This window comes from Plectrocnemia conspersa, unplaced genomic scaffold, assembly GCF_051122295.1.
Source record: "Plectrocnemia conspersa isolate PC_06_02 unplaced genomic scaffold, ASM5112229v1 ptg000013l, whole genome shotgun sequence".
Taxonomy (NCBI): Eukaryota; Metazoa; Arthropoda; class Insecta; order Trichoptera; family Polycentropodidae; genus Plectrocnemia; species Plectrocnemia conspersa.
In genome coordinates this window covers 29455779-29479500 of record NW_028277177.1, presented here as the reverse complement: position 1 = coordinate 29479500, position 23722 = coordinate 29455779, and the positions used below count along the sequence as shown (strand labels likewise).

The 23722-nt window shown below is 31.3% G+C and overlaps 2 long non-coding RNA genes across 3 annotated transcripts; both read left to right on the top strand.

Annotated features, from left to right (window-relative positions):
- The first annotated feature begins 982 nt into the window (after positions 1-982).
- Positions 983-21591, top strand: LOC148227802 (uncharacterized). The gene is made up of 2 exons (XR_015812054.1): positions 983-1459; positions 20682-21591. It is a non-coding gene; the product is annotated as an uncharacterized LOC148227802 (long non-coding RNA).
- LOC148227803 (uncharacterized) lies at positions 3633-7668 on the top strand. 2 transcript variants are annotated; one of them, XR_015812062.1, is made up of 2 exons: positions 3633-6626; positions 6711-7668. It is a non-coding gene; the product is annotated as an uncharacterized LOC148227803 (long non-coding RNA). The 2 variants fall into 2 exon arrangements; XR_015812061.1 differs by having other exon boundaries at positions 3633-6630.
- Positions 21592-23722: the final 2131 nt, after the last annotated feature.

Sequence of the window (23722 nt, the reverse complement as noted above, 5' to 3'; positions counted from 1 at the left end):
TACGCTAATCTAGATAGTATCCAGTTATTTAATGTACTACTCTCTTTCTGGGAAATTTTCACCGATTCCTCGTCATCGAACAATCCTTTACAAATATTACAAAATATCGTAGAGATAGATTTAATAGAATTTTTTTAACACTGCCAGTTTCCGTTGCCACTGTCGAAAGAAGTTTTTCAAAATTTAAATTAAATAAAAATTATATCCGATCTATGATATCTCAGGAAAACCCAAGTTGTCTAGCACTAATATCCATCAAAATTAATTGATTCTAAAAGCTTGAAGATTTTTTTTAAACATAGTTATATTATTATTATTTTGTTTATTTATATAGTATTTAAAAAATATTTTCTATTATTTGTATATGTAAATATTTAATAAATAAATTGAATTTTGTATAAACAATATGTTTTAAAATTAATATATTTGTTTGTCCTATATGAGTATTTTTGCATTTTCGCAAAATTTATTTTAATGAAATAGAGAGCAGCGAAAAGTTACCTTGCACCCAGAACCGGCCCTGATTATATATTTATAGTTCAAATTAATTAATTATTATTTATATGATATTATTGTGTCAATTAATATATTTTGTTTATAAACAATAGAATAAATAAAATATTTTTGAATACGAATAAAAACAGTTATATAATTTTTTTAATTGAACGAAAAATATAACGGTTCGATGCCCTGATTAAAAGTAGTCTGAAACGATATAAATCAAAAACATACTGTCTTTAATTATACATAGAAAAATGATATTTATCTTATTTAGAGGTATATGTATATATATGACGAAAAGCGGCGCGTGAAAATCCAGTAGTCTAGCGGACGCGGGTTAATTCGTCGGCCGAAAAACGGGGGGTGCGCCAGCCGCCCGCCGCCCGATAAGAGCGTCCCCCCACCCTCGATCGCAATCGTCCGGACCGCGCGGTGGGGGCTCGGTTCGAGCATTTAAGCGGCGTTCGACGTGCGCGCAGCCACTCCTGCCTTAAGGCCCGTGCCCGCCGGTGTTGTCGCTCACCGCACTCTAACACTTTACTCCTTCCGCATTGCGACCGAGTCGAATCGCGAATCATGTGCGGCCAACAGGGCCTCGACCCCACGGGACTCTATTAGACCGTCGACGCGCACACAGCAAAGCAACGACTCCGTTCGTCCTACCGGACTACTATCCGAAATCAGCCAAAAAATCACAACAATCTTCGTTCGCCATGTCGCCGAAATCGCTCGACCCCACCGGACTCTACTCCGTCGAGACCCTCGACCCCACCGGACTCTACAGTGTCACCAGTGATAGTCTCGACCCGACGGGACTCTATTGACCGCAATGGACAGACCGGAGAGGTTCAAGTGCGTGGCGATGCGCGGAAGCAGCGAGACCTCGTCGTGCAGGAAGAGGAGATCGATCAGCTGTTCGGGGGTCGGCCCCTGCCGATCAGCTGGCTGCGTCCGCGAGGTGAGTACACTGATCTCCTGCTCTCCCTCCTCCTCCTCCTCAACTCGCGATAAAAACGCAACGATTCCACACCGAGCACGTGCTCGCGATTTATCGATAGAATCGAGGAATACCTACATCTCCTAAAATTTGGCTGACCTTTGCAGTGAAGTGTTCTATCTGCTCTCTCGTGTACTTGAATCTTAAAAGTGCCTCATACTAAGCAATAGCACAGAATTGCCTCATATTATTGAGAAATGGCAAAATAAATTATTGTTTCTGAATTTCAAAGTATTTTCATACTTAAAATTCTCTGTTAAAGAGCATCATACTTTTATTAAAAATCACGCAAAGGGCTTATTTTACATATATTTGTAAAAAAATCTGAAAAATCTCTTAAATTCTGAATTTGAATTGATTAATATATTTGACAAGTTAAAAAGTAGACTCAGAAATGCCTCATATTTATTTATTTATATAAAGATTAATAATTATATTAAAAATATACTTAGATGTACCCCAAAAAATTACGTTTAAATACATTATTTTAATTTTGTAACAATTTTACACAGCCTAATATTTATTATATTATTTTTTATTTGGATAGGTTCAAAATAAATCGAAATAAATAAACTTGCAGTTTCGTTTGAAAAGGCCACTTTTACCGAATTTTATTATGTAGTTGAATTGATAAATATATTTTATTTACGACTGCCTCACTGGAAATTTAAATAATAGATCAAAAATCAGATCAGGGAATATGAGGGTATAATTATTTTAATGTATCAAAAAAATAACGGCCATCTTATTACATTTATTTTAATTGACCCCCCCCCCCTCTAAAATATTTTCAAAAAATAAAAACATAAGAATATTTTAATTTAAAAAAATATATTTTTTTACTCCTTTAAGTGTATTGTACAAAAGCTTAAAAAATGCTCCCCGGCTTCTCTACGCTTTGAGTCAACACTCTACCTGCAGTCGGTTTATTGCATGTTTATCTTATCGGTGCGTTTTTTATCATGCCCATTCATGAGATATTATCGCGAATCGTAGGACAGTGGAAAGTTCGGTGAACCCTTCGGAGTCGTTCTGTACTTTCAGAAGCACGTGCTTTCGAAATCTCGTAAAGCGAGACTCTCTCGCGCATATTGGCAACAATAATAATAGCTACGATGCGTTGAAACGCGCGTTTTTCACACAGAACATAGCCAATTCGTACTGTTCGCTTCGGGGTTACGGTCAACGGCCCCATGCGATTGGCTATTGGAGTATTATAGTTTATTGCGCGCGGCCCCATCTACCATATTATACGCCGCACATCCCATAGTGATTTTTTCATACGTGAATTAATAAGCAAATATTCGTATAGAAAGCGCCATAAATTTCACCTTTACTATTTTCTCTCTGTGTTGAGTGTGGCTCGTTTGTGAATAGCTCGCGTTTTGGCCGCTTTTTATGGCGATCGACTTGGGTCAACGATCTCCGGGCCATGTTGGCCGCAATTGTTCGGCAATAATAGGCACTTCTTGTAGGCAGCACTCGGCGAACTCGCCTCCGCGTGCCGGCCAAACCTTGGTCAAGGGTCACGGTCGGGGAACACCGCGGTGATGCCCCACTGCCGAGAATCTCAGAAAAAATGATCGAAAATGACGAAAAAGATCTGACGCATTTTTATCTACATTGACGATCATCACAGATCCTAGATACGACTGAAAAAATATTTTTACTTCTACCCATTCAAGACTACCAAATATTGATCATTGATTCCAAAATATTAAATACCATTTTTATTGACTTTCATTTTATGCTATACTATTTATACCAAAATGTGATTTAATTAAGCTTTTTTACATATCTGATTATGCTAAAAGCATACTTAACATATATTTTTCCTGGATTTCTATTCGCATATTCTTTCTCAATTTTTGCCATTTTTTATTATGCATTTATTTATTAATTTAAAGTCCACCGTTGTTATATGACGCATACTGTACAATAAATATCAATATAAAATACACATTTTTTTGCCGATTCAATGAATATATATTTAACTTTCAATTACTAGATAACATTTGTAACATACTTTGTATCATAAATAATTCTGCATGAAATCTTACATTAGTAGTTTTTTACATATGTTAATTAATCATATTTATTTTAGATATACAAATCATATTTTTAATACACTAGCTGTCGGTACCTCACTATCGTGAGGTACCGATAGCTAGCGAGTGTGCGAATACCGGACCCTCAACTTTTTGGGTTTTAAATATAATTTTTGCTTCGTTCTGATTTTTTTAAAATATTTTTTAAAAGTTAATGGTTTAAATTGGACATTACTATTTAAGATTTTCAATGATAGACAAAATGGTTCATCTATAAAAAACTACTTAACATTTTCAATTCACTTGAAAATAGGTTTACAACTTGACTAAATATTTCCAGAAGAAAACATTTTATACTGTTTATTAGATTTGAAACGTTAGATTTTATCGTTATATTGAAACTTAAGGTTTAATAGGTTTAAAACTTAGCTAGATTATAATAAATTCAAAATTGTACAGTGAATTCTCAATACAGCTAAGCTCACGGAACCAATGAATAAATCTTGGTGTACTGAAAATTCGTTATATTAAATGTAAGGAAGATGATTTATTTTTATTTTATTTTTAATTACCATATTACTACAGCATCAAAATAACCTCTTATAAGGTTGTCCATGTTTAAGGATACTGTATGAAACACAATAAAATTTGTGAAAAAAATGTTTTATAAAAAAAGTTTGAGGGTCAGCGAAACACCTGTAATGTCGCTTTTGAACACATCTGGCACACGCCAAGTCAATGACGAACTTAATTCTTAGAAATATTTGTCAAGTTATAACGTCATTCTTAAATTCGGATCAAAATATTTCGTTATACTGAGATCAGTCTTCGTTACAATGAAAACCTTTTGTATGAAAGTTTTTCGGGGACAAATTAAAGATTCGTGATACTGGGAATTTCGTTATTTCGGTATTTGTTACAAAGAGATTTAACTGTATTAATTTTTCAAATAGAATTGTAACTTAACTAAATATTAATAAAACAAAAAAATACCAAAATGTTTTCAACATAAAAAATAATATTAAAACGTAACATTTTGTAATATTTAAAATTAGGTTTACAGTTTAAATAAATAATAATAATAATAATAAATAGCATTGGTTACACATCCCCTCAAAAATATTAGTGATAATTAAAAATATTTGTTACACCTTACTGACGCTACAACACAATCGATCACCTATAGTTGGTGCAATGTGAGCGATTATAAGTCATTGATTGTGTTTTAGCGTATCTTAGGTGTTTGAGGTCCCGTTTGCGCATTCCCATAAAGCATACATTAGGGCGCCTTGTGACGTCACATCTCGCGTCTCTTTCTAGCATTCAGTCGTCTCTTTCTGGCGCCTCGCTACCGCTCGCGCCGACTTTCACTATAGAACCGAACACCCTAACCTTTTTTTAATGATATTGTATTGATTTGTTCTCATTTCGGTATATCTTGTAATTGTCCAGAATCATCCAATCTATGACTAACTGATCCCGCGATCGCAGCGGCGTATGAAGCGACGCCTGTGAGTATTTGTGGAACTGATTTTGGCGCCGGCGTGAAACGTCATCGTGACGTCACTATGGCGCTCTAACGCGAGTGTTTTGGGAATTCGCGGCTCGTTTTAACGCTGCATACAACACAATTTTATCATAAATTAAAATTTTAGTAATAAGAACGTTTTTTAGTTACACCATAAGTTACTTTATAATTAAAAAAAGATGTTTATATGTTTTATGTGTAAATATAAAAGCCAATTAGAAAGATATAAGAAACTGAAAATATCAAGCACCTAATATGTTACTTTAGACCAAAAATGCGCTTTAAAAATATTAATAATTTTGAGACCTTTGTCTATTTTTATTAAAAAATACTTTGACTTATTTTGATTTATATATTTTTTAAGTAAATGTTTTTTCTGCGCAGTATTATATATTTTAATAATTAATAAATGCAAAAAGTTTTGACATTATTTAAAATTAATAATAAACTAAACATATTTAAAATCTATAATAAATTAAGAATATTTAAAATCCATAATAAAATAAAAAATATTTTTAAAGTTGAAAAAAATATTTTGAATAAATTTTGCAACACTATGTGTTTAGTAGTTGGTTGGTAATGAATAGTACTTATTTTGAAACTTTGCCCCTTTTTTGGATTTTTGCAACACTATGTGTTTATTAGTTGGTTGGTAATGAATAGTACTTATTTTGAAACTTTGCCCCTTATTGTTGAAAATGTTTTTTCAAGCAAAATTTCAAAAATTCTCTAAAAACTATTACTTTAAATTGGCAACGTTCGCCAAAATTTAAGTACAATTTTTTTCTTTTAAGAGAAGCTAATAAAAAATTAACATTATTTATATTATATTTTAAATACCGTATAAACTAAACATATTTTAAAAAATATTTTTTTAAAATTGGATGATTTTTATACATATATTAATAAGTGTTTTACAATTTAAATCGATAAAATCAATTTCGTAGTTCGTTCTCAAGCGCGCCGGGGAAATACCATTGCCGGTATTCCCCGGAATTTTTTATATGTGACAGTTCTTGTCATCAGTCAAGCGCGCGCCGGGATACAGCTTAGTGCGATTAAATAAACAGTGAAATATGTTATAATCGCAGCATTCTTCTTCTTACAAAGTTACAATTGAAGATGATTCAAAGTGATTTACCATTGGAATTATAGACTATATCGAAACTAAAAATTATGAGTGTGCCAGTAAGTGTTTGGTTATATGAATACTATATCACGGTTATTCTAATTACTATTGACTTTCTAGGATCTAATATTAAAAGACAAACAGCAGTGATTTGGCAATTGAAGATATACATGCCAAAGTTAATTAAACATATTACAATGGTAGTAATAATGAAAAATCTCATATTAGTGTAAACAAAAAGTTACTTTTTACCCAATATATAGTATCGTTTACAGTCAATTTTCAGAATCAATGAGAGATCTAATAACATTTACGTATGGCAAACAATTAATGTATGACATATTGCGACTATTTTGAAGAAGATGAAGATATGTCAATCTACGTGTTTAATCCTCTACAGTACATCAATTTTGTTCTTCAGTTGTCGGTTAAATTTAATTTATGGATTATATTAGTAGTAATAATGTGTTCAATGTTTACTCTTATTGTTTTTTAATTACTTTTCAGAAGCAATGATGGAACAATTTGATGACCTATATGGCTACAACGTAGAATTGGTATATATAAACAAAGAGTGAAACTTCTCATGTTGAAGTCACTGTCAGCAAGTATTATCTTTTTATAAAGAACATACTACATAAACTTGATGTAACTGAATATCTTAAATTTGGCTATTCCGAAAGAGGAATGATGGCACAGAACAAAAATTGAACATATTTTGCCACATCGGAATTAAAAATAACCCACTCTTAGATATTTTGGCTATCGATTATTCCAGGTTTGCGATCACATATTTATAATCATTGTAAAATGTCGTTATTAGATAACATCCAAGGAAATACACATTTATAAGCTGTCAATCAAATCGGCGCTGTCGTCCACTGCGACAGCGCCGATTTGATCGACATTAACTTTCAATCCTCATACATACTAAGGATATATTACACGTTCACGTTTAAAATTGTGCATTAAATCGGAAGCAATGATAATGTTTATGTAATATAAAAGGAGAAATTCACTTTTGGGCCCCGGAGCCCGGCGACGGGAATTCAAAATTTGAATATTTCATTACGAAGATTGTTTTATGATTGTTTATCTAATTTAATCAATGTATTATTTTAATCCTCAACACATTATGTATATATTTAATTTTCATAGTCATAACACACCTAGTTAAGTTGCAATCTGATTATTTATAAAAGGAAAAACTCACTTTTCGGCCTCGGAGCCCGTCGCCGGGAATTCAAAATTTGAAGATTTCATTATGAAGATTGTTTATCTAGTTAAATCAATGTATTCTTCTAATCCTCAACACATTATGTATATATTTAAGTTAACATAGTTATAACACACCTAGTTAATTTGCAATCCGATTATTTATATTCAGTCAAATGACGAATTAATGAAAATTATTGTCGCGTAGCAAAATTTTATTATTAAATAAAAGCGTTGTCACGGTACTGTCTATTTGAATTTGAATGCTTATTTTTCATTGGTCGAAGCTATTTGAATATTTGAATGCTTATTTTTGATTGGTCGAAACAACAGAACGCATTGCCGGCGGCTCGAAAATCAATCGGAGCAAATTCAATTTTTATTTTTATTATTATTTATTATTAATAATTCCTTTGTTTACGTGTATTGTTACACACCGTTCATACAAAGCGATACCATTTACAGAGTATAGATTTGAACGGAGAATGTTTCGTTTAAAGTTATGCGCGTCCGGAAGCGACGGCGGAAGCGGATTAGAACAATTATATATAAGATGTGCAAAAGCATTGTAGCTTTACGCCTGAAACTATTGTTTTTGTCCCCTATTTGAAATTGTTTTGTCATATGTTTTTTTTTAATTATTCCCTTTAAAAATAATATGTTATAATAACGTTATAGACGTAAAACATTTTACCAATAAGTATTTGCGAAACATTTGATAAAAATAAAAGCGTAGGGTTAATTATTTTTTTTTAATAATAAATTGAAATAAAATAAATACAATTTTTTAATATATGTCAGTTTTTGTATGCTGTTTATTTTGCGCTCGCGCTAAACGAAAAATGTAAACTACCAATACCGATAAATTACTTTTATCATAATATATTATTATTTGACATAAAAAATATCTAGTTGTTATAAGAATGTATTACTAGAAAAATAAAGTTAAATGGATTTAAGATAATAATTTATTAATCTCTCGTAAATTATTAAAAACATAGTAATAATTCATTTTTTCATATGATTTTTTGCAAAAGAAACGTACAAATATGCATCATTTTAGAAATCAAAATTTTTTTAAAAATACTATGAAATGAAAATACTTTTTATTTAATTTCATTATTGCTACATAGTAAAATAATTATATTATGTATAGAGCGCCTTTCAGCATATCAACTTCTGATCATTCGTTAATTCTTGCGGTACCCATATTTTTTTTTTATTATTATTATTGCAATGTAGTGGCTATAAATAATAATGATGTTTCTAGATCATACCATCTCAGCATAGCATAGTGTCTCAAATTAAATACGTATATTTTTTGTTGAACATCATTTTGTTTAAAATACATATCTACGTATTGCGCCATGGTGGGCATGCCCTGCAAAGTTTTCTCACGAAAATAATCCATAAGCATCATTAGTCACTATATTATAACAATTTTATTTAAATGCAAATTTTCAAAATAAACCTTGCTAGTTTTTTATGTGAAAAATATATTTCTTTACTATTGTGTTCACCTCACTTCGCTAGAATCAACGTCTCGTAGATTTCCATGGATTACTAGTATAAATATTAAATTTCTTTTATTGGGCCTTATTATTCTAAACAGAAACGATACATTTCACGCCATCGTTCTAATTATTTACGTGAAAGCGGATGACGCGTATTCTACGTCATATATGAAACACAGATTGAAAAGCATTAAAAAATTATTTATTAAAATATACTATATTTTGAAGAAACAGACCCATTTTTACAAAAAAATGCATAAACAGCAATATATATTTGTTAATTTTAAAGAAAGGAAATTTATTAAGCTCAGAAAAAATCAGATTTTTTTCTTTTTAACGATTGAAAATATTAATACTAAAAAAATACACGTTAAATCTGGCACGTTTATCCGTATCGTGTAAGGGCGTAAACCCAAACTTGCCACCTCTTTCTCAATTATGAATAATGATGAAATGGATAGCTTTCGAAGTGACTATGTTAACGCAAATATAGTATAGTTCCTCATCATAAATAGGTTATAATGTCCGCACTTTGCATGTTGTCAAAACTTTCATGACCAATCGCATGTGATTAGAGTTATAATTTCAGAATTCAATTTTTGGACGTATTTTCCATCAGATGAGATTTTTTTTATGTACATTATGACAAAATAAAATCGTGTTAGAACAAATAATTCGTTCTTTTTAGTACCGTGTTATTTCAAAACCGTTTGAAAAGACAAATATGTGTATTATATCTAGATCAGTAGTCACCTACTTTTTGGAGAAAAGGGCGGGATTGATTTTTTTAAAAACCTGGGGAACCGGATGAAAAATAAATTCTTATTCCGATTAGAATTCAATTAGAATATAATTTTATATGTGCTTATTTTATAATAGAAAAACATTTATTATAATGTAAGAATATATAATTTATATTTACAGCTAATTAAAAAATGAGTAAAGTATAAAAAATAAAGGCCTTATTTATTTGTGTAGTTTTACATATTGTATGGATAGTATTTTATTGATTGAGTTATAAATAAAACAATTAGGAAAAATACTCACATGAATATTAAAATTGTACAAATTAAAATATGAATTATTTATACTCAGAAATCGGGAATTTTTGGAGGGCCGGATGAAAATCTTTGGCGGGCCGGATCCGGTCCGCGGGTCGTATGTTGGTGACCACTGATCTAGATAAAATTTAAAATCTGTAATACGTTCGCAATATATTTAAACAATCTTAACCCTTTGAAGTACTTTGTCTACACGTATTGGACATCTGATTTTTACTGGCAGTTCCTATGTCGTCTGGACATTTAAAATTATATTCTTAATAAAATATATCATTTATTATATAAATAGCAAATAAATTAATAAAACAATTCTTATTAGTAATAAACTTTTATAATCTTATAAAATTAATATTGGTAAAAAAATTCAATAAAAAAATCCAATTAAAAAAATAAAACTATTGTAATAAATAAATGTTATTTTTAAAGTTAATTCTGCCAAAATATCATTTATTTCATATAATATAGAAGAAATATTTTTTTATTATTATATTAAATGATCATTAAATTATTTGCTTGGGGCAACACAAACACAGCCATAAGCCACTTACGGCTCGTTAGCTGAATTCGGCCCTCTATTTTTATCATATGCTATTATTGCCATTTTTATAATACACTACTCTCGGCACTGATTTCAACTATTCTTTTCGATGTTTTGGTGTATACATTTTTTTCCACATCAATGCGCTCACATGACTAAACCACTTAGCACGCATGATGATTTATAGCATAAACAGAAGCGACGACCGCCGACCTTGAAAACGAATCAAGATCGAAGAAGCGCACAATATTTCGCATAAACTCATCCGCGAGTGAGGTGGGTTGAACTCTCATCGTTCAACACCCCGCTCGGATGCTGCGCCGTTTGCTAATAATATATCCATTCCTAGGATCCTCGCTAGAACCGGCCTAGGCTAGCACTCCGCACAAAAAGCAGACTGGGTGCCAACGCTCCGAATCCTCATTTGCATTCGACGCCACATATGTTTGGGTGTGAAGTGCGGCGATGACCCGATTTATTTCATTTTGTACTATTCGTGAGATATAAAGTCATACTATTGCATCAATAATGTATGCATATGTGTTGAAATCCAAATTGAGTTGAACTCATTGGAAGAATGTCGTTCTTCTTCCGCTGCTGCTCAACTTTGACCATCTATAATAGGGACTAGCGCCGAATGTCGAGAACGAGTTTACGCGGAAGGATGAGTCTTCTTCAGTCTTGACGTTTCCTCCGAACAGGTTCCACCGAACTCGGAACAACATTTCAATACTTTTACGGTTCAATTAAGTGCCATTTTTATGTGGAAACGCAAACGCAACAACACAGCGCCACCGCCGCACAGCGGCAATTAACACTAATCAAATATTTGTCTCGTGGAGACTCGTTTTTATCTCACGAATCTGGAGCCCATCCGTGTTTAATTATTCGTCTCTGCAAACAATCGACGCTTCTATTTTTTACACTCTGGTCTCAAACTGGGGTATAATGAACCTTAGAGAGACTCTTCCTCTCCTTCGCTACTCAACAATATTTATACAAAAAAAAATTGCGCTGACATACAGACTAGATAATGCCACTTTGCATATATCTGAATGCCAAAAATTTTGACCTTCTAGTTACACAATTTTATTCACAAATGAATCGTTACTTATAATTGCAAAAGGCGTGATTTATGCCGGGTGCGCGAAAAGGAGCAAGTGCCTTTAAATTTTCGCCACTTTTAAATACATGGAAATGATAGCATTTATCATTTTATTCAATGCTAACTTTATAGTGAATTGTTTTAGTATACCTTAGAAACCAATTGTGTATAAAATCATTGGTTATTTTAAAAAGCATATCTCAAAGCTCTGCCAAAAACGTCAGACACGTCTGTTTGCTATTGTACATACCTGTATATTTAGCGATCGCTCCCGCATAATTTGTAACGCAACTTATGCATGTGTGTGTTAAAATATAAATAAAATACGAAAAAAACACGCGGGCTCGCCATAAGTCCAGGAAGAGGTGAAACACATGATGATGGTTCTTTTGTACCATCGTCATGACTACTTACCCAAACATTGGCGGTCGTCGACCTCCACGGAGGTCCCACCTCCTCGCCTGCACTCTCATCACCCTCTCGGAGACACCGTGTGAAAATATTACAATACCGAAAAGTTTTACCAGAATTTAACCACTTTTTGGAGCACTCGAAAGATGTGCGAAATCCGACGGGCATAATCCACGCGGCTGCATTGTGCAACGTGAGCAACTTTGACCTTGACTAATGACCTCCAATGCAGCCTTTTAATGCATAAACCCTTTGGCTTGATAGCACACTTAAAATACATCCATTTATATTAAGAATAATGATTGATTTATCAACCACCTATACAATGATGATATTTAAGAATACATAATGATAAGATATGCATCATACCATGATTTCATATATTATCACATCACATCACATAGGCAATTAACTCGTTAGCATTCATGAATTGAAATTTTTCATTCACCATAACCACCCATTAGAGGAATTTCACTTTCGTTTTTCACCGCCGTGTTTTGACAGGTGGTGCACCAAAACGCACGAGGTCGATAGCTACAAACTTGACACAATATTTGATCATATCAAACAAAATGTTTCGCAATCCCCAATCAGCCTTGTCTCGGTTCTGCTGCAACTGCTATAACAGTGCCGTTCTTATCGCTGCTTCTCCATCTTCGATCTGCAACTCGGCTGTAATTAAAACCGAGCTGATGGGTTCCTGCTTGAAATCGTTAATCAATCGCCCATTATTCAATGTCGGGCTACACTTAAACGCGCCACCCTTTTCCATCTAATAAGCGCATTTTGCCCCGAGCTTCGAATGCAATTCTCGTCGGCCCCGTTCTCGATCGATTCAAAACGATCTTATCGACAACAAACTTGTTCTAAACGCTGTTAAAAGCCGGAGAGGCTGCTGCGGAACATCGTCAATCAGCTCTTAATGTGATTACATAAATTTAGCTAGCATGAAGCAGAAAAAATACCACGATTCTGTGTATAAATCCAATAGAAACAGTTCGGCGCTGTCAAGCCAAGTAATCTGGTTCCATCCAGTTATTATACAAACATTCGACAATGTCAAGGCCATTCTGCGTACTAAGCATTTCCAATATCATAATTTGTTCAAGCAATATATTTTTTAACGGGGAGCTTTGGTATCATGAAATTGTATTGCTTATTATGGCTGAAATAAACGCTATTTTCTTCTCGTAAAATTTATTTATTATTGAGGCACAAAATTCCATTTTTTTTGGGACACAAAGATACATTTGAAAGGCTTTAAAAATAAAATAGATTTACTTTACTTCGGAATGAAAATGTTTAAATAATGGCACTTTGCTCCAGTTAAATTAGAGAAAATAAACCGTAGGTGGATGGACTATTATTTTTTTAATATGACGTATATCGAAAAAAGCGTTATTTATGCTGGGTGTGGAATAAAAAGTATTTACTAAAAGCTCTAATTATATTATTATAATTAATTTTTCTACTTTTAATATTAGATTATCTAATAATATATTGTCTTTGCGTTTTTTCTTAGGTTTGCAAAAATCTTATATTCGGTTATTTAAAATGAAACATTCTCCGTTCAATTGTCTACTCTGTAAATCGTATCGCTTTGTATGAACGGTGTATACACGCAAACAAAGGAAATATATTTAAATATAATAATAAATAATAATAAAAATTAAATTTGAATTTGCTCCGCCGGTAATACGTTCTGTTGTTTCGACCAATGAAAAATAAGCATTCAAAAATAAAACAAGATGGCTGACAGTACCGTGACAACAGTTTTAAATAATTATTATTTATAAATAAATTTTTGTTACGCGACAATAATTTTCATTAATTCGTCATTTGACTGAATATAAATAATCAGATTGCAAATTAACTAGGTGTGTTATAACCATGAAAATTAAATGTATACATAATGTTTTGAGGATTAGAAGAATACATTGATTAAACTAGATAAACAATCATAAAACAACCTTCATAATGAAATCTTCAAATTTTGAATTCTCGGCGACGGGCTCCGAGGCAGAAAAGTGAGTTTAATAATTTCACTATATCATTTACTCATCGATTCTTATATTCTAATTTTTGTTGACTGGCAAATGATTGTAACAGTCAAAACGAAACGTTTGTTGTTCGTAATTTCTAAAGTCGGTCAAAAAACTTATACTGTTAAACAATATTTTCAAAATGTTAATTGGAAAACCCTGTCTCTTTTTAAACTACCTGATTTAAATTCAGGAATGAATAGAACATATATCAGTAATTTTTAAAATTGTAGAAATTCTTTTTTTGCAAAACAAAAACTATTTATGAGAAATGATAATTTATATTTTTCTCGAGAATTAATTTGTTAAATAACAGTTTTTTATATAAATTATGTAACGAATTTAACATTCTTTTTTATTGATTGCTTTATTGATGCAGCACCCAAATATCAAGCTTCTTTACTAACCTAGTCTTTATCCAAGCTCAGATGCCGTCAAATGGCGGCGCAAGATACATATTTGATATCAAAATGCCTTATCTCATCATTTACAGAACTATATTTTTAAATATTATTCAACTTGATCAAGATCCAATGATACTGCGAATATTCTTATGTAATAAACGTAAAACTGCTGTATAAAATCAATAATGGCAGTGGAAATAAAATAATCTCAGTTAAGCTATATTATGTTTTATGAGTTTCAACCCGTTTATAATGCGACAATAGCAGTTAAAAATATCTGTAATGCAATGGGTAGGAATGGCATTAAAATTAGAAAAAAATTCGGCGGGTTGTTAGTGAGGATATTAGGGCTACTATCACAGCAAAAAAGCTCAACGTTTCGCCTACATCAGTTCGCAGACATTTAAAAAATTAGGAAAGGTAATAATTGCATAAATCTCACAAATTGTATCAGGATAATTTCGCGCAGCGAATCTCAATATGGCAATAATTAATAATTCTAGAACAGAAATATTTATTTTTGAGTCGTATTTTTGAGCACGCCAATTAACCCCCAATTCCAAACCCGAGAACAAGATTACACCCCAATACGATAATATTATGCAATTTGAGGGGTGAGGTCATTTAATGAAATACTATGAATTTTAATGATATTAAAAATATTATACAAAATATTAACCAAAATATTCTTCCCTTAAAAAAGCTGAAATTCTAAATCAGAAATTCTCAATAATTTTTCAAATAAAATTAAAAAACAGTCTATCCAGTAAATATTTCTTAAAATATGTCGTTTTAGTGAAATCATATCGGAATACATTTTCACTGCTAAATATATATTTTTACCAGTAAAAATATATTATCTGGTTGGTACTAGTAAAATTATATGATTTCTACATACCTATCAATATTTATTTATATGCGAAGTTATATTTTCACTATTAAAGTCCAAATACATTTACACCAGTAGATATATATTTTTTACTAGCGGAAACATAATTTGACAGGCTCCACTGAAATTTAATGCTGCTTTAAAATTTCTATAAAACAGATGCTATTTAAACCTATACCTAACCTAATGAAAGTTCTAAAACTAATTGTTTTTTTTTCGTTAGTTTATTTAGCTAATATAGATCATTTTTACACTAAACATACAAATAATAAATACATAATATAAACATAAACAGAATATAAATAGCACTTTAAAATTATCATTTAACTCTTTTAACCACCTTAAAGGATAATCTGATATACATATACACCAGTGTTTCTCAATATTTTGCCATTTATTTAATTTATTTAAGAAAATAGAAATTGCTATATGTTTTTATTCAATATTTATTTTTCGATTTTTTTAATTCATGAGTTACATAAATTAATTTTAATAATATTCAGATACAATGCAAAACAAGGTAATAAATAATGTGTCAAATAATTAGCACTTAATACAATGTATATCATACTAAAACGCGGGCGACCGCAAATAGTTTCGCGGTCGACTGGTCGATCGCAATCAACGCACTGCCCTACTGTGCGTAATAATCCACCAATCTGAACTATGTCATCTTACTCTTGTTAACCTCTTCACACTGAGCTACTGATACACTTGTGTAGCCACTCGTTCGCTATTCTCGATTCTCCAGTTTCTGCTTCCGTCCAAGCTCGAGCCACCGCTCGCCGTGTGCCATGTTTACAAATATCGTTTGGCATACATCAATGGCCAAGTTTGGCCAATGTCAAGGCCCTCCGGGTGCTTGTGGCGAGCCCTCTTCGTTCCACTTGCCGCGACTCGTCCCACGCGGTGACGCAACCGCGCATTGTTCCGAGAGCCGAACCCATCATTTACATAAGGTATACGCGCCAAAAAACCGAAAACGTGTTTCTATGCGCCTTTTTTGTAGAGGTGATTCCCGCCGCCAGGGGATCTCGTTAGAAGACTTTGCGAACGCCTCACGTGCTATATATATAATATGTGTACGAGCACACACAACTCTTGCGTGACTAAATCTCTCCTCGAGACCACCACCATCATCTAAAACAGGTCTATAGTGCGTACACTCCGTAGATCGTGCCATTATAGCTATTTATTATTATGATTCCATGAGCGTTTTTTGCTTGGACCCACAGCGAATTCAATGGTAATCAATGAAAAATTTTCAACGCAGGAAAACTTTTAATCACAAACGTGTTTATATACAGTACGTTCAACCAATATCTTAAGTTCAATATTATTATGTTTAAAAATAGCAGTGGCGCATTTAAAAGTGGCCTAATATGCATATTTTTATTATTATTTTTATTATGAAGCAGCTCATTCAACTATGAACTGAGTTATCATGAAGATACTATGAATATTTATTTGTGTGAAAATTAAAATTTATATCAATAATATAAAGCAGCAAAAACGGTGAGCTCTGGCGGTTTTTAATAATAGCGCATTATTTTATAAATAAAAAATAAAGTGCCGCTGCCGAAGCTGGAACCCGCAACCTCAGAAGTACTAGTCTGAGACGTTACGGACAACGCTTTTCCGTCCAAATATTTTAATTCATATTTCTACAAATCTATCAAAAACACCATGGTTCTAATTAGATGATTTTTTCGAAAATATATTGAGTGCAATTATGATCAATTAATGATTATTTTTTAGCATGTTGCCATAAAAAGCCCGTTGTCGTTACTCAACTTTTTTGCTAAAATATTTTTTACAATTGACGAAAAATGTAATAACGTATTTATTCTGATCAATTGTAATCATATTTCTTCATATTAAAAAAATATAAATACACCATTATATTAAAATAAAAATGCCTTGTACGCTTTACTATTCTGATAAGCAATACTGCCGTGTATACAGTAAATTTGTACTATATTATGTGATCCAGTGGCTTATGCCGCTCCGGGTGATCCATAACTTTACCCCCCCCCCCCATACAATTATCTAATATAAAATCTGTAACTTAATGCATGTCAATATAACAACTTTCTGGTGCAGGCGGCCCCTTTTAGCCTCCTCCCTTCCCCCGCTACGCTACATATTCTTCACATATTATATACATACACATAAAAAAAGAGCAAAAATTCAGGCATTTCATTGACTCGAACAAGCAATTATTTTCCGATTTTCAAACATATTTTCACAAATTCAATTTAGCTCTTAGCTATTCGTGGATATATACTTTTAGCACGTTCAAATTAAAAACCAAACTGTACGAACGGTCTTTCCATCGCGGAAATGCCGCCCCAAGCTTGTGCCGCCCGGGGCGGTCCACCTCTTAGCTACGCCACTGATGTGAACATATTTCTTCACATTGATAAAAAAAACACTATGGCTCTTAACAAAACAAAATAAATTGTTTTTTCTGACTTAAAACAAGTTATTATATCAGACCAATCCGACCCCCATATAAGCATTATGAGACTTGTAATTCTTTTGTTTTAATGACTAAGAATTGAATTTTTGTTATGATATAGAATGCTTAAGCAGCCCCATAATATTTTGCAAAATAGTGGCAAATTTATAAACTAAAGTATACAAGTTCAAAACAGCATTGAAATCGCAACGGCTTAAGTCTAATCCTGATAGCAATTTTTTTAATAAATATGTAAATTTATTGTAGAATGCACTAATATAATATATGGAATATTTTATTCTTTAAGATTTGTATTAAAATCTGTATAATATATTATATTTATAGTTACTTTATATAATAATAATATGTTAATTGTGTCTCATTAATTATTTGTGTGTTTTAAAAAAGTATCGAACCAATTCCAATGCATGTGTTTAGCGTTGCTACCTCCGGTTAAAATTACCGTAAAGTCCAAAGACAGCATTTAAATCGCAACTGGTTAATTTCTATCATGCGACTTTATTTTTTTAAATAATACAGTCGTCATCTCCACTTTAAATCTGCATTTTTGTCAATTAAAATATAAATTATTTGACATGATTCCATTTGCTCCAAATAATTGAATATTTTCGTAAAAATGTTTATTGCAATTAAATTTTTCTTGGCATCGATTGCTCAAAGTTTTCTTTAAAATATTTCTATACTTTTAAATAAAATATATATTTCAAACAAAGCGATAATAATAAAACACTTATACTTTTAAAATTTAAATAAAATCTGTAAAATCTTTATTAAGCTTAAATGCAGATATAATACCTACGTATAATATATGTATCCTTTAATTAAATCTTATTGTCACCTTTCAATATTAAGTACCTATCTATAAAAATATTGCTTGTATATTTGTTTGGGTAGAAGTTTTGCAAAAGTATTTAAAAATTGATATTAAAGTATTGACTGAATATTATAACATAAATTTTGCACTATTTTTTGGACTTTCACTACCATTGTTTTTAACTTATATTTTTAATGTTTTATATTAATATTATAAATGCATAACAGTCATGTCTAAGCTATTGACGCAAAATATCTTAATATTACAACATAGGTGGGCATTTCTTCACCTCGCGGTGTTAATTTACGGCCAACTTTAGGTCGTAAAATAAATAACCAATGATCGTAAATGCGCCTTTTATGTATCCAATAACTTCCTAAATCGTAATTCGCCAACAATCTCTGCAAAAAAATGTGCAGCCGAGTGCAAGCAAGCCTCGTGCGGCCTTGCAGTCTTTGGCAATTACCTGTCAGTGACCTCGACACGTTTAACTTTTTGGCAACAGGTAATCAATCGCGATAATTGTTCGAGATAAAAAAAAATTTGCCCACCCCTATATTAGCTGCGTTTGTGCAATCTATGCATATGCCTAAAATGATTGATGGGGATTGTCATAAATAAGTAATTTTAATACGAGCCCAAGTCTTTTGATGTCAACGCTCTCGATTGATCATCTTCATTAAGGTCTGTACTAGTACTATCATAATATCTTCTAAAAATATTTCAAAATCTTACTTTGATTTATTGTTTCGAGTTCTCGAGTGGGTTTTTTCAAAACTGTCGAGGCCTTCCTTATGCACAAAAGTGCAAGGCGTCATACCGCTTTTGGCACATGCTGTATCCGCGTGTCCTTAAACGCTTTCGGCGATTACACCATCGCGTATTAAATATAAAAAAAACAACGCTTCTAAATCTGTGTAACCGCAAAAAAATCACTCGATCGTTGCACTTGATCCTTTGACAAACATTTGCTGGTAAAAAATCTGAATTTCAAAACACGTTTTGTAGTGACGTTTTTTCTCCTTTTTCTTTCAAATCATCAATCAGTGTAATTCAACGACCCGTTGCCATCTTCTATCGAGAAAGACTAGAATGCTAATCTAAAGACACATTGCTAAAATCGAATTTGCATAGAAAACCATTTTGGTAGATGCATTTTATTTTTTTAGAAACGTTTGCTTAGTATTCCTGCAACTCCAAGGCCGATTTTGTATGTTGTTTTTTTTATTCTTCAATGTATCGTTATAGAATGTTATGCTATTATACTAGATATAAATAACGATGCATTAGCTGTATATATATATAATCATATGAATGAACGCATATATGCATATATTAACTTATTAATATCAAGTTGATGATGATAACGCCGCTGGATTCATTGATAATAGTAATTTATTTTTGTATAATTTAAAAAATGTTTGACATCTCTGGGCTAAGTGAATAGCGCTCGTCTTTTCATAGGCGGCGCATGTTGACATTTATATTATATTATGTAACAAGAGCGAGGCCTTTTTTTGTTCTTTTTTGCAATGTTCAATGCATTTTTTGTTTGTAAAAATTTTATGGCTCATAACTTTGTCGGTGTTTTTGCGCAAAAGGTGTCTTTTAAGACAATGGTAGTTGAAAGCCCTGCATCTTTATGGCACCCCCTATTATTTTTTTTGGCAAACGCATTCTTTGAGCGCATACAATACAGAACGATTTTTTTCTGGGAAGTATACACATTTTTTTAAGATTGCACAATCGCGATTCGATTCATTGAGACGCAATTTGCAGAACCGTATAATGCCAAAGAGTCAAGGATTCGCTAAAAATCATTGTTAACACAACATTTTTACTTTAATAAATCTCTTACCTGTCCCGGAGCTTTGTTTATTATATGCTTTTTAGAAAGTTGCATTTTTAGCAAAATTCCATTCAAACCTTTCCATGAACTGCTTATATATTATCATCGTCTATATGCTTACATTCAATTAACGTGTTTTTAATGCTTGTTTCAGATCGCCACGCACAAATGTTTAGCCGTTTCAACATTGTTATAGAAGAAAATCATAACAAAAAATACTCTAGAGCCAATCATGATGAACCACTCAAGAGTTATAATCTAATCTTCGCTCAAGTTTCATCGTTGGATGCTGATTATTATATATTATTATGTATTTTAATCGACCGTTTTAACCGAACGGTCCCACCGACCCAACATACGTAAAAAATGTTGAATCAAATTGTTTTAATGTTAAGTATTTTTTTATATTAATTATTGTCATCCTCACGAACCGCCCGTGCGTCAATCGAGAGCACGCACGGAATTGCGTGCAAATCTAACCCTTTGCCGCATGTTCTCAACATGCGATCCGCGTTGTAAATAATTTAAATTAAAAAAAAACGATTCGGCCAATGTGTATTATATCAATCACTGCTGCGTCTACTTTTATTTTTATTTTTTTAGTTTCTAAGTATTTATTTTATCCCGAACAATCGGGATCAATTATTATTATTATTATTAAATGAATTGTTTTTGTACAAAAATTATATTATGGAAATGTATGTTATTATTTTAATAACTTTTTTGATAATTTAAATCTCGTCTCTAATTTTTTTTATTAAATAATAGTTACCATCTTTTATCTGTCGATTTTTCGCAACACTCGTGCATTTCCATATTTTATTTATTTAAAACGTTAGCAGTGTATTTCTTAACTTATTTCTCATATTATTATCTCTATTTAAAATCGATTTTTTTATTCCACGTAACAAGTGTGGTGAATCATACTAAATTATTCGTCAAAGTTACGATTTTCAAGCTTTACTCTTTCTTTTATTTTTAAATAAGATTCTCAATGCTAGTGTTAAATGTTGAACTGTTTATTGTAATTATTATGTTTTAATGAATGTATTATTGTGTCAAAATAATCGCTTGTTAATCGTGATTTTTTTTATTTATATCGTCAAAAAATTGAATCATTACGGGTCTGAATTTTTCGTATAGTGTTGATATTTATGCGTATTTATTGATTTCACCATGTTTGTTTTATTATTATTATATTATTATTATTATAATTATTATTCGGATATGTGTATATATATTTTTTGATTAATTGTTTATCTCGATTTCAATTATTATTACTACAGTGCAGTACAGTTACATGAATAAGTACTACATATTAATGTAAATTCACTGCACGCACACGACGAAAACAATTATTATTTAAATGCATTTAATAGTTAAAAATATTGAATTAAAATGTGCGAGTGTCAATATTTTTAAATGCAGTGACTGCAACACAAATGTGATAAAATTTGCATAAACATGTAGTAGATACATAATCATTTATGTAACTGTAATTTTCAATTACACTGCCATCTAAGACTGATAATGACGGAACGATGATGCGTCTTTTGTTAAAGTTTGTTTTTTTTAATTAATTATTAATAATTATTAACACGTCGTGTATCATAAAATATATATTTCATAATCAATTTCGTATCATCATCATCATCATATTTCATCAGATTGTTTTAACTTTGCAGTCGCCACGAGTATTTTTAACATTTTGTTTTTAAAATGTTGCAATGGAAATTTTTGACATGTTATTGCTTTAATAATAATTCCAAATGAGCGTTTTCTTTAATGAAAATTCTATTAAATAAACCTCATGGTTTATTGCGTATTAACGTTTATGGATCTCATGTAATTGAATTTGACTAAATTGTAAAATACTGTCGTATTTTAAATGTTATTCGAATGAAATAAAAGACTGGCGTTTAATTAATTATCTCGTGGCACTGATTTTTAAACAAATTCTTAATTTATTAGCATTTATATAAATAATAGTTAATGTGGTTTTGGTTCATATACTTATCATCTTACAGTTAATTTAGGATGAAAGTTTTGTACTGCAAAAAATGTTTTTTTTTATAATCGGCAATTTCATAAATCTGTCTTTGTTCAATACAAAAATTACCTACGATATATATACATACATAAAATAAACATATTTTTATTTTTAAAACCATCTTTCATTTATGAATCCTACGTTATCGCTAATTGACAGTTACAAGTCGTCATAGGTCAAAAAATAAATGACGATTTTGCTGTTAGAATATATGTGGATATTAACAGTATCGCAGTCGTCCCTTCTAATGGAACCCATTAGATGAAAAATGAACCGTTATTCCTTACTCGGTTGTACAATAACCCTTTAACACATGAGATATAGGTAAGTCGATGATTATTAGGCGTATTTTTTAGTTCACATAACTGTATATGGCCGAAGGACTCATCACAGTCGAGAGCAATAGGGAAGTCTATGACTACGTGTTATCACACGAATTATTACAAATTTCAGTTTCTCCAATGCGTCAAGATGGCTTTTATATAAATAGTTTCATTAAACATTTACACATTAGCATTTTTAATAAATTTATATTTTATTTATAAATTAATGAAAAGAAATAAAATTTAGGCAATAATTAAAATATGCATTTAATTTCATGTCGTGAAAAATCAACTAATAAACTGACATTACATAAAATAGCTTTATTATATTGCATCACCTTTAACTTATGCTAAAATGTGGAAAGGTATGGAATTAATCAACGATTCAATGAGTTCGTTATCTAATTTATCGATCGCTTTACTCGATTTTTTATGGCCCAAAGATATATCGGTTTAATTCTAGAGCCAGTACAAGAGTTTGTTCGCACCTCTTACATTATATTATAAAATATTTAAATAAAGAATTTATTATCGAAATTTTCTGCATTGATTATATTAATATTTTTATTAAATACATTAAAGAGGCATAAAAAATTTTTTTTTTTGTAGAATTTTTTTTTTTGTTAATTTTTTTCAATTATCTATTTTGAAATAATGTAATGTATTTTTAAATAATATGATGTACCCTATAACGTGCGAAAAACCCTGTGAAAATAAATCGAAAATAGCTTCAAAAACAAGCGATAAAGTTATTATACATAGCAATGTACACTGGGTCTGAAGAGGTTAAGAAAAAATGCATTACTATTTTTATGCAATCAT